Source organism: Tamandua tetradactyla, chromosome 3 (assembly GCF_023851605.1).
Source record: "Tamandua tetradactyla isolate mTamTet1 chromosome 3, mTamTet1.pri, whole genome shotgun sequence".
Lineage (NCBI taxonomy): Eukaryota > Metazoa > Chordata > Mammalia > Pilosa > Myrmecophagidae > Tamandua > Tamandua tetradactyla.
In genome coordinates, this window is record NC_135329.1 from 60,119,937 (window position 1) to 60,133,069 (window position 13,133).

The 13,133-nt window shown below is 39.8% G+C and overlaps 1 pseudogene; it reads right to left on the reverse strand.

Moving 5' to 3' along the window:
• Positions 1–1,647: 1,647 nt before the first annotated feature.
• LOC143675565 (ras-related protein Rab-23 pseudogene) lies at positions 1,648–2,743 on the reverse strand (annotated as a pseudogene).
• Between the last annotated feature and the right edge of the window lie 10,390 nt (positions 2,744–13,133).

Below are 13,133 nucleotides of genomic sequence, written 5' to 3' on the forward strand. Positions count from 1 at the left end.
AAGTTACGAATCAAGTTTTTCTCTACACCTGCCCCACTGCTGGCAATGAGAGTGGTGACAATTGGTGACATAAAAGTAAACACATTACTTTGAAGTAGATAATGCCATATTATTTCAATATTTTAAATATCAAACATTTTTGATCACTTAACAAGGATATTCTGGAAAATTCTACCATTTTCTCAGCATTAATCTGAACAAGGATAAGAGGGTGGTACAGATGGAAGACTTAAAAGCAAAACAAGATAAAACATACAAGAGGAATGCATAAAGCATTCTGTATTTAGTATGCATAACGAAAAGTGACTTCATGGTGCTCATATTTTTCAAGAGGAGTTATTTTACATAGTTTGAAATTCTATTAAAACTAAGTATTTGATAGGGATTATTTATGGGTTAAAAGCAAATTTGTACTGACAAAGCTCTTCAGAAAGTGCCATGCAAACCCAAGGTTGTAGAAAATTTTAAGTGATGATCTTAAATTATCATATAAAAATGTGTAAACCAAGGAATGTTTTAGAGTTGCAGGGCATCATAAAATTCATAATTTGGATTAGGAAAAGAAATCATCTCATGCATTTTTAAAAAATTGTTAACATAGTTTTTAAAGTTCAAAATTGGATTCTCAGTCAGCAGCAAAAGATGCTGGATGCAGCACTGTACTTCACAGGACCTAATGAATAACTGCAAATCTACTGCATATTTGCTTAGGGATTTGGCTAACCTCATGACAGCACAAACCCACCACACTTGGGGATGGACATAGAAAAAAGCTAGCTCTCAGATTTTATAACAAGTCTCACCTGGAAGATGCTCTACCTTAAAAATATCTATAGCCCTCTTTTTTTACATTGTCAAAGACAAAATTGCTTTTAAAAGATATTACAAACAATATAAATGATAGTAAAGCACTATAAAAATTAGGTAATGATATTTTTGGCACAAAGCACTTTATAAATCCAAGCTCATTTTGCAAAATGTATGTCTGGAATTTCTCATTAGAAAATAAAAACTTTTAACGGACACACAGTGTGTAAATGATCTTGTGAATGTATTAATTAGAATATAAATTTCCTTCAATACTGCACGTACCTTTAGTTTACTTCAGTACCAATATCTGCATGCATACCTCCACACTCTACATTATACAGATACTGCACAAGTAACACTGCCAAAGTACACACTAATGAAGTCTGGCAAGATTTAGGGTTTATCTTTCATTGTTATATTTTGGTAAGTACTCAGAGTCAATATTATTTTTCAGAAAACGCTAGGTGGTCATTTTCAGAAAAGGAATGCTATCTTTCCTTGATTCATAATATTAAGATCTACCAAAATATTTAGAAATTTTATTTATTTTTCCAACATTTTAAATTTCAGTGAAACCTGTTTTGGTAATTTCTTTTAGCATTCCCTCAAAACCAAGAAAAACTTTGTCTAATGTAAAAAATTAAAAGGAATCCACAGGACAGTCATTTTTCGGCCAGAGGTCCCACTCTACATTCTGCAAAACATTGCCAGACCAATATTAAGTCCATCAACTATGAGAGAGCCATTAAGTGTAAAATCTGCTTCATGAGAAGAGAGCTAATGCATTTTTATTGAATTACACAATGTAATCCAATTCTAGTCCTCTTTAAAAATGTTTTAGGGTATGCTACAGCTGCTAAATGGATTTCTGTTTTTCTTGGTCCTCTGTCTGTTGGGTCTAATGTTGACGACATCGCCACTGTTAAGGATAATTTAATTCTGACCTGAGTGATTTTGGCCAGAATTATTAAAGACACCAATTTTGTTACTAATTGAGTGTGTTAGTTCTGCGTCTTCAGCTAATTGTTTGAATTTTTGAAGATATTTTTCAGCCAAATATTTGGAAACTTCAGTTACGTTTAGATGCTTCTTCACTGATGTTCTGTAGAATCTTCAACTTTTTGTCAGTGCTCAGCTTCTTCATTCTTTATAGAAGAATCATCCAAAAGATCAATCTTGTTTTGTATAAGAACAGTGGGTATATCTTCAACTTCATCTACTACTTTTTCTCTCCAACTGGGGATTGCTTCAAAAGACTTCCTGTCAAGTGCTAGAAAATACAAGCACACAAGCCTGGGTTCCTCTATAGAAGGCCTTTGTTATTGCATTAAATTCCTTTTGACCTGCCATAGCCCATAACATGACCTCTTCAGCATTAACCTGGATTTGTCGCTACTAAACACCAACTCCAATGGTTTTCTTGTAGCCTTTTGTAAAACTGCCTTTGCAATATCGCTGAATCATAGTTGATTTTCGAACTGCTCCAATTCCTACAAACCAGGTTTGTTTAAAAATCAGAATCATTCTTTAAAAAAAAGAGAGGGCATGACCTAGCCAGGCGGCTCCTGGGGGGAAGCTGGAGTGCTGGGAAGGGGAGGCAGTGACCGCTGAAGCAGCAGCAGTCGCGCTATGACCCAGGGGAGCCTGTCACGCTGCGCGGCTGGTCTGCGGCAGGCGGGGGAGTGATTTGAGAGAGATCTAATCACCTGGAATTAGAGTTGGTACAGAAACTTCTTTTCAACTCCAAAAATGTTGGAGTAATATATGGAAGTGCATTTTTTGGAGCCGCCTCTCATTTTTTTAAGAATGATTATGAAAAAAAAAACATTATTAGTAGGCAGCACAAAGAATTGGAGGTTCAGAAACTCTACCTGCGAGGGTGGCGGGGCGAGGGAAAGTTGACTTCTCGCATCGATGAATCCCTCTGACCCATTCGCGTCGATGAATCCCTCTGACCCATTCTTAAGTTCTCCTCTAGTGTACGTCTTAGTTTATGACAAGGTAACATGTCTTATTGTACATGTCCTAGTGGAGGGCAAGTCATAGGTTAATTCTTTATTATGAAGTTCATATTAGTATCATCTGAACATGGGAATATTTATCTCAGTGATGTTCATTCTTCTAGAAATAGGACATCTTTCCCAAGTCTAAGTTTTATTGAAAAATGAAGAATTTGTTACTAGAGATAAATGATATCAAACTAGAAGAACTTAACAGATCTCAATATTCTGAAGTTGAATAATAAATTTCATGGTTAGACACTTTGCAATCCATCTTCTTTTTTATCCTACACTCAAATGTTTTGCAATATCTCTGTGCCCCTGAAGAAATCAACTTGATGAAGGGGTGAGAAGGAAATGGATGATCTAAAGTCTCTGTGGGTCTTTGGATGACCTTGAGCCCCAGGGGACCCATGTAAAACTAGTGACAACAAAAAGGTCTCCACATTCCTCCCAACTGATGAATTCTTAGAAATAAATGACCCATTTTGGTCCTCTTCACATCATGCCTAACCAAGAGTGGCCTGTGTTCTCCTCATATTCGGCTTTATCAGTGTTGTGGTGGCTTCATCAGAAGGAACTCTGAGATCACCCATCCCACCTCACCCTTCCCTCTCAGGGACTCTCTTCTGGGCAGTGGTCAATATATGCTTGTGGGATGAAACAATAAAAATGAATGCAGGAAAAGGATTAAACAAAAAGATTTCCTTTATTCACTGCAGAAACCTTGAGTGCTGGGATGATGTCATAATTTGGTTTGCTCATCATAAATGCGATGAAAAAAATTGCTTTTTTATGCTTGAAGCTAAGAAATGATGTGCCAGAGGCAGCAAGGGAAACAGGGTCCCTGGAGAATACTTCTGGTTGTCTTTTTTAAGATTTTTGAGAAAAAGAAGGAAACTCTGAAAATAAATTATTTCCTGGCCATCATCTCACCTACCTTGTGTTAGGCCCCTGGGTTCCATGGTCCTGAGCACATCAGGTAGCACAGCTCCCTCCCTGGGGAGGTTTGTTTCTGGACTTCCATCATGGTATTACCTCTCACACAGTAATACATGGGTGAGTCCTCAGTTCCCAGGCTACCTATTTGTAGATACAGCATATTTATCAAATAATCTCTAGAAACAAGGTATTTGCCTTTCACAGATCCAGCATACTAACTAATGAGGCCATCACCTTGGTGTTTTATTAAACCAACCCCCTCAGGCCCAGCACATCACACTGGACACCTGCAGGGAGAGAGATAAAATGTTCAAGGTAGGATCACACAGAGGACAAGGACACACATGCTGTTTCACTGTGGCACACTCATAAAAATGACGTTGGCAAATAGGGAAAGTCCTAGATTGGCACAAAAGCTCAGGGTAGTCCTGCTGGGTTCCATCTGCTAAGGTCAGACTCAAAAGATTTTGCCTTAGACCATGACTATAACTGACTTTGATGAGATTTTGTGCTGGTTTTAACTTTTGTATTGTATTTGTATTGTTATGGAATGTTTTAAGGATTTGTGGTATTGTAATGGAGTGAATGTATTTTGTATATGGAAAAAATATGTCTTTTCTGGGGTCCAGAGGGTGGAATGTGTCAGTTTGAAAGTATTATGTACTCCAGAAAAGCCATGTCTTAATCCTTGTTCAATCTTGTGGAGGCAGCTGTTTTTTCTTTAAAAAATCCTAATTCAATATTGTAGATGGAAATTTTTGATCAGATTATCTCCATAGAGATAGTACACACCCAATTGTTGGGTGTGAACTTTAGAGTAAATGGGAATGTGTTTCCACCCATTCCAGGTGGATCTTGATTAGTTTACTGGAATCCTTTAAAAGAGGCAACATTTTGAAGAGAATCAGAAATGACAGAATCAACAGAAGCTTCAGAGCAGAGCTGACACAGATGCTGATACTTGGAGAACAGAGACACAGATATTTGCAGTTGCTTGGAGCCCAGCAGATGTTGCCATGAGATGCTAAGCAAGCCAGAACCTGAGAGAACCAAGGAAAGCCAAGAGATGAAAGCCAGCCCCAGAAAGGCAAAGTGAGAAACCCCCACAGGGAGAGAGTTTACAAATAAGTTATTAAAAGAGAAGAAGTCTAGAGTGGGCCATGGTGGCTCAGCAGGGAGAGTTCTTGCTTGCCATGCTGGAGACCCAGCTTCAATTCCTGGTGCCCGCCCATGCAAAAAAAAAAAGAGGAAGTCTATAAAATCCCTATGGGGCTTTATGACAATGAGAGATATGAGGATTAGTTAATACATATCTATATCTACATCAATATCCAAATCCATATCTATATCTATATGATATCTATATATATCTATATTGTGATCATTTATCTGTTTCAATTATTCTATATATAGCTGTATATATATATATACATACATATAGACACAGAGGTAATTTTGATATGTGTGTATACATGTGTTTGTAAGTATAGACATTTTTTAACTGGGAAAAAAGTTGGAAAAAATTACATCCCAGTAGCAATGAACACACTTAATGACAAATCTTGGTTTCTAAGACTATTCTCAAATAAAAAGGGCCATGGCTTCTTGAAGAAATGCCTGATTCCAGGGCTGAGGCAGGGAATAAATAAGGTGAATGTTAATCATCTCATAGTGCCAGAAAATAAAGACTTGAGAAAACAAAGGATGGGGTTATGTCAAAAAGACCCAGGAGTCAACTAAATAAGCTCACACTAAAAAATCTGGAAAGTATAACTCCTTCAATACATGAATAAAGAGGGGTAGAAGGGATAAATATTTATAGGAGAATTCCAGAAAAAATTTTTTAAATATAGTCAGATTGAGCAAAATATAGAACTGGCATTAGAACACCACAAAAATATTTACTATAGCCAATATCCATTGATTATACTAAAAATAATAGATAAAGTTTTAAGGCAGAAACAGAATATTTGCATAGCCTCAAAGTGTTTTTCCCAAATATTTGTTAATTGCTCTAATGTTCTTAGCATATGTTCACAAATTTCTGGTACTCTTCCATGCAGCAAGTAGAGCTTAATTCCCCTCTCCTTCAGTGCAGGCTGAACTAAATGACTGCTTCTAATGAATAGACTTTGGAAAGGAAAAATGCAACTTTACGGTGCAGGAAATGGTCAGTTACTCCTTAAACAAGTAATCAGGGTCAATTATGCTAATATCATGAACACACTGATGTGATGCAAAGAGAAAGGCATCTCTCTTCTGTGGCATTATTACCCCTAGTTTAACCATGAGAAAACATCAGACAAACCCATACTGAGGGATATTCTACAAAACCCCTGAACAGCATTCTGTAAATGTATCAAGGACATGAAATATAAGGAAAGTGCCAGTAATGCCACAGACAGGAGGAAGCTAAGGAGACACGATGCCTAGATGCAATGAGGAGTCCTGGATAGGATCCTGGGACGAAATACGGGATGGGGTTGTGTCAAAAAGGTGTAGGAAAAACTATTGACATAAAATTTGCATTTTAAGCAATAGTGTGGTACAGCTGTTAATTTCTTTGCTTTGGCAAATATACATGTTTGCACATGATGTTAACTTTAACGGAATTTAAGTGAAGGGTATAGGGGCACTCTCTGAACTATCTTTGCAATTCTTCTTCTGATCTGAAATTGTTTCAAAAGAAAAAGTTAGAAGAAAACACAATATAAGGGTTAATATAAAAATCATTTCCAGGGCCCCAGGGCCCACTAGGAATGCCCTTACCCACTTCTTAAACCTCAATTCTCTCTCACTTCACTCCAAACACTGTCATTATAGTTCAATCTACAACATTAAAACACCCACACCTCAGTGCATTGGCATTATCTGTTTCCTTACAGATAGTCCGTAGGATAGCTGCTTTGCCGGGTGGCAACATCCTCCTCTACCTTCTTTTCCATTTGATTTCCTCAGGTTGTTGCCCTATAAGCTAGTGGTCTCCAGGAAATCTTCATTTGAGGCTCTACAAAAGAATTATTATTTTCACCATATAAAATAATATTTTATTGTGTATGTACTTACCCTTGGCACCACAATAATGCAAGCTTCACGAGAACAAAGATTATTTTTAATTTTCAGGTTCACAGTGACAAGAATAAAGCATAGCTTATGCCTGGTGCTCATATGACTGTTGAAAGAAGGAACTGTAGTCTCTCTCTGGTATAAAATGGAGAATATCAACCAACACCAAATTATGGAATATCACCTCCATCTGCTTTGATTCAGCCATCAAACATTTCCAAACCATCGTGCCTTTGATACTGTTTTATTCTTTGGTTGTATTGTATTTATAGGTAACAGGTTTTGTTTGTTTGTTTTTTGCATGGGCAGGCACTTGGAATTGAACCTGGGTCTCTGGCATGGCAGGCAGGAACTCTGCTTGCTGAGCCACCATGGCCCACCTAGGTAACAGTTTTTTACTATTTCTGTATCACCATATTTTAGATAGAAGCTTTAGACAACTTCCAGTGAGTATTTTTTAATTTATATTTTTCCATATTTAAAATACATTTTAAAAAATCTGAGAGTAAATATAACTTGAGCTTTAGATGCAAGATCATTGCTAAATTTCTGCCATTTCTGAAAGTCATTTACATTTTGCTGTATTTGTATTAGTTAGGGTTCTCTAGAGAAACAGAATCAACAGGAAGCACTCGCAAATATAAAATTTATAAAAGTGTCTCACGTGACTGCAGAAACACAGAGTCCAAACTCTGTAGAGTAGGCTGTGAAGCCAACAATTCCGATGGAGGGTCTGGATGAACTCCACAGGAGAGGCTCACCAGCCAAAACAGGAAGAGCTTGTCTCCTCTGAATCCTCCTTATAAGGTTTTCAGTGATTAGATTATCACTCATTGCAGAAGGCACGACCCTTTGGCTGATTACAAATGGAATCAGCTGTGGATGCAGCTGACATGATCATGATTTAATTCTATGAAATGTCCTCATCGCAACAGACAAGCCAGCACTTTCCCAACCACCACTTGGCCAAGTTGACACATGAACCTGACCATGACAGTTCACCCCTTGTCAACTTGGCAACTATACATACCATCTTAAACCATACCTAATTCTAAATAAAAAACAACAAAACACACATTATTTTTTTTTCACCTAGCAATACTCAACCATCCTGCCTATAACTGGAAACACATTAAATCTCTCCAGAATAGGGTGCAAATCCTTGGGTAATATTCATTCTTAAACTTGATATCTTACAACTTAAATAGTATAACATGAACAAAAACGCATTACAGTCCTCGTTTCTGCAATTGATCATGTGGTCGCAGTTCATGTTTATCACTACCTTCTTCCACTAACCATTTCATGTTCCCTTTACCCTCAGCAACCACTTCAGCTGTCCATGGTTCTTTGGCTGGTGGGGTGACCCAAACCTTCGTTCCTGAAGTTTCAGAGCCATTGGTAGTCCTGTCTAGGGATCTCCTATATTCCAAGAAAACTCTTCTTTACCTCCATTATATAGTTGCAGTCCTACAACCTCCTGATAGTCAGGGTCAATTACCCCAGACAATAATGCAAGCCCCTTCTTGGCTTATTGATCCAGTGGCATAAGTAGCCCAAAGTGACCAGGTGGCAGTCTTAACTTCCAGTTCAGTGGAATCATTATTGTTTCTTTTGGTGGAAGCACCCCCCATTTTGGAATTAAAACCTGTAGACCAGAGGAGCTCAGGGTCGCAGGGACAGGAAGAAAAATTTTTCTAGCGGATCACTAGGGATAATAGTGAGTGGTACCACTTCCATTCCCACCCCTTGGTTCCTGGACCCATGGATCCTGGCTATGGGAGAAACAGTACCATACAGCAGATGGTGATTCAGAGCATATACAGCCTCCTGGAGAAAATTATCCCAGGCTTTCAATGTACTGCCACCTAGTTGGTATCACAGTTGAGTTTTCAAAAGGTCATTCCATTGTTGTATGAATCCAGCTGCTTCTGGATGATGGGGAACATGGTAAGACCAGAGAATTCCATGAGCATGTGCCCATTCTCAAACTTCATTTGCTGTGAAGAGTATTCCTTGATCAGAAGCAATGCTATGTGGAATACCATGACAATGGATAAGGCATTCTGTAAGCCCATGGATGGTAGTTTTGGCAGAAGCATTGTGTGCAAGAAAAGCAAATCCATATCCAAAGTATGTATCTATTCCAATTAAAGCAAATTGCTGCCCCTTCCATGCAGGGAGTGGTCCAATGTAATCAACCTGCCACCATGTAGCTGGCTAGTCACTTTGGAGAATGGTGCCATATTGAGGGCTGAGTGTGGGTCTCTGCTGCTGGCTAATTGGGCACTTGGCAGTGGCTGTAGTCAGGTCAGCCTTGCTGAGTGGAAGTCCATTTTGCTGAGCCCATGCATAACCTCCATCTCTATGCCATGATCACTTTGTTCACGAGCCCATTGGGCAAATAGAAGTTGCTGGGGAAAAAGGCTAACTGGTATCCACAGAACGGGTCATCTTACCCAGTTGATTATTAAAACCTTCCCTTTCTGAGGTCACCCTCTCGCGTGTATTCACATGGGACACAAACATCTTTCTGAGTTTTTAACCCTCTTAGAAAGGTCTATCCACATACCACTTTCCCAGACCTCTTTGTCACCAATTTTCCAATTATGGTATTTCCATGTCCCTAACCATCCAGCCAAACCATTAACAACAGCCCATGAGTCAGTATACAAATGCACCTCTGGCCAGTTTTCCTTCCAAGCAAAATGAACAACTAGGTGCACTGCTCGAAGTTCTGCCCACTGAGATGATTTCCCCTCACACTGTCCTTCAAGGACACCCCAGAAAGGGGTTGTAATGCTGCAGCTGTCCACTTGTGGGTGGAACCTGCATATTGTGCTGAACCATCTGTAAACCAGGACCAGGTTTTCTCTTCCTCAGTCAATTTACTGTAAGAAATGCCCCAAGAGGCCACAGCTCTGGTCTGGGAAAGAGAAGGTAACATGGCAGGAAATCATGGGCATTTGTGCCACTTCTTCATGTAACTTGCTTGTGCCTTCAGGATCTGCTCTGGCTCTATCCATATATACCATTTCCATTTTACAGTAGAGTGCTGCTGCGCACACCCAACTTAATGTCTTGGTGGGTCAGACGACACCCAGCTCATGATAGGCAACTCAGGTCTCATGGTTAAGCGTTCAATCTCTACTAAGGCCCAGTAGCAGGCCAAAAGCTGTTTCTCAAAAGGAGAGTAGTTATCTGCAGGAGATGGTAAGGCTTTGCTCCAAAATCCTAAGGGTCTGTGTTGTGATTCTCCTATAGGGACCTGCCAAAGGCTCCAGACAGCATCTCTATTTGCCACTGACACTTCCTGCACCATTGGATCTGCTGGATCATATGGCCCAAGTGGCAGAGCAGCTTGTACAGCAGCCTCGATTTGGTGTACAGGTCCCCACTCAAAATTAGCAGCTTTTCTAGTCACTCGATAGATGGGCCAGAGTAGCACACCCAAATGAGGAATATGTTGTCGCCAAAATCCAAAAAGACCAACTAGGCATTGTGCATCTATTTTGGTTATAGGCGGGGCCAGATGCAGCAATTTACCCTTCACCTTAGAAGGGATATCTCGACATGTCCCACACCACTGGACACCTAGAAATTTCACTGAGATGGAAGGCCCCTGTATTTTTGTTGGATTTATCTCCCATCCTCTGATATGCAAATGCATTACCAGTAAATCTAGAATAGTTGCTACTTCTTGCTCACTAGGTCCAATCAACATGATATCATCAATATAATGGACCAATGTGATGTCTCGTGGGAGGGAGAAATGATCAAGTTTCCTGCAGACAAGATTATGACATAGGGTTGGAGAGTTGATATACACCTGATGTAGGACAGTTAAAGTATATTGGTGACCTTGCCAGCTGAAAGCAAACTGTTTCTGGTGGTCCTTACTAATTGCTATTGAAAAAAAGCATTTGTCAGCTAAATAATTGCCTACCAGGTACCAGGGGATGTATTGATTTGCTCAAGCAATGATACCTCATCTGGAACAGCAGCTGCAATGGGAGTTACCACCTGGTTGAGCTTATGATAATCCACTGTCATCTTCCAAGACCCATCTGTTTTCTGCACAGGCCAAATAGGAGACTTGAATGGGTTGTGATGGGAATCACCAGCCCTGCATCCTTCAAGTCCTTAAGAGTGGCAATAATCTCTGCAATCCCTCCAGGAATCCAGTATTGCTTCTGATTTACTGTTTTGCTTAGTAGAGGCAGTTCTAGTGGCTTCCACTTGGCCTTTCCCACCATAATAACACTCACTGCATGAATTAGAAAGCCAATGTAGGAATTCTGCCAGTTGCTCAGTATGTCTATACCAATTATACATTCTGGAACTGGGGAAATAACTACAGAATGGGTCCGGGGGCCCACTGGACCCACTGTGAGATGGACCTGTGCTAAAATTCCGTTGATCACCTGGTCTCTATAAGCCACCACTCTGACTGATGGTCCAGAGTGATGTGTTGAGTCCCCTGGAATTAATGTCACTTCTGAACCAGTGTCTAATAATCCCCGAAATATCTGATCATTTCCTTTTCACCAATGCACAGCTACCCTGGTAAAAGGCCTTCGGTCTCCTTGGGAAAGGCTTGAAGGAAGATTAACAGTATAAATCTGTGGCTGTGTAACAGGGTTCTCCCCCAAACAGACTTGGCCTCCCTTTCATTCAAGGGGTTCTGGGTCTGTAAACTGTTTCAAGTCTGGAGATTAAGGGACCATGATTCTGTATTTTTGTAATTCAGGTTAGATTTCTGTTCACTTGACCTATAACTCTTCTGTTTATACAGCTCGAACAAGAATTTAGTAGACTGCCCTTCTATTGTATTTCTAGGTACCCCATTACTTACTAGTCAATGCCACAAATCTCTGCATGTCATATAATTTTGATGCCTGCTTTGAGTTTGCTGTCTATTATAATAGCCAAATCTACCCTGTCTTTGGCAATTAAGTGCTGCCACCTGTCTTCTGCCAACTTGGGACCCTGTCATCCCCATTGTGTTTAAGGATTGCAGCTCAGTGACAGCAGTTCCTACAGTAATATCTGACCTACACAGAAGTGCAACCATAGAGCTCTTTAGGGATGATGGTGCTAGTCGCACAAATTTATTTCTCACTGTTCTGGTAGAAGGTGCATCCTCCAGACATTCCTGGGGTATAAGAGCAGGCTTTGCACGATGAATCCACTCTAACATTCCAACCTCTCTAAGCCTCTGTATCCCCTCATCTACATTATACCAGGACAGCTCTAGCATTTAAACCTCAGGTAAGGTTGGCCACCTTTTGATCCATGCTTCAATCAACCATCCAAACAAAATGTTAACACCTTTTCTAACCACTTGAGCTATAACACTGAAAGCAGAATCTCTTCTTAGTGGGCCCATATTAATAAATTCATTCTGATCCAACCTTATATTCCTCCAACCATTATTCCACACCCTTAAAATCCATTGCCACATATATTTCCCTGATTTTTGTCTATATAAATTGGAAAACTCACACAGTTCTTTTGGGGTGATATATACCTCCTCATGTGTGATACTTTGTACTTCACCTTTAGGGGCCTGTTGGTACTATAGTCTAGTTATAGGTCTGGAAGAAATGAGGGGTGGTGAGGTGGGTCATGAAAAGAATTAGAACTATATTCCAAGCCATTTGCTTCAGGGCCTTCGTTTGCAGGTTCGTCTGATGAAACAGGATTAATCACTCTAGGGCAAATGCCTTCAGGAGGAGTATGGGTGGCCAACTCCTCAAGGCAGACTAGATGTGGGATGGTTATATCCTCAGGGCAAACTATTACAGGGTTATCTAGAGAAGACTCAGCATGATCTAGGGTTTCAACCTCATCCCTGACATCATTATCAATCCATATGTCACCATCCCATTTTTCAGGGTCTTACTCCTTTCCAATCAATGCCCTCACTTTAACGGCAGATACCATGCAAGACTGAAATTTCAGTTTATGTTGTAAAGTTGCTACTCTAACAATAAGATTCTGAGTCTGATTTTCAGACATCTCAAGTCTATGGCTACAGGAAATAAGATTTTCCTTCAGGATACTCATAGATACATCTACGTCTTTCAGACAGCACTTAAGCTTCTTGTTTGAAGCTTTCCCTTTCACCCCTTAATGTAGCCAGTGTATCTAACAACAACCAAAAATATCTCTATACCTCTTATTTCTACAAAACTCTGTAAAGGTGTCAAAAACTTTATTCCCCAGAGTCTGGCTTCATACAAGCGAAGCATTAGGAGAATTGAATGGTGATATTTTGACTATCTCTTTTGTCAATTCACTCCATGGATTGGG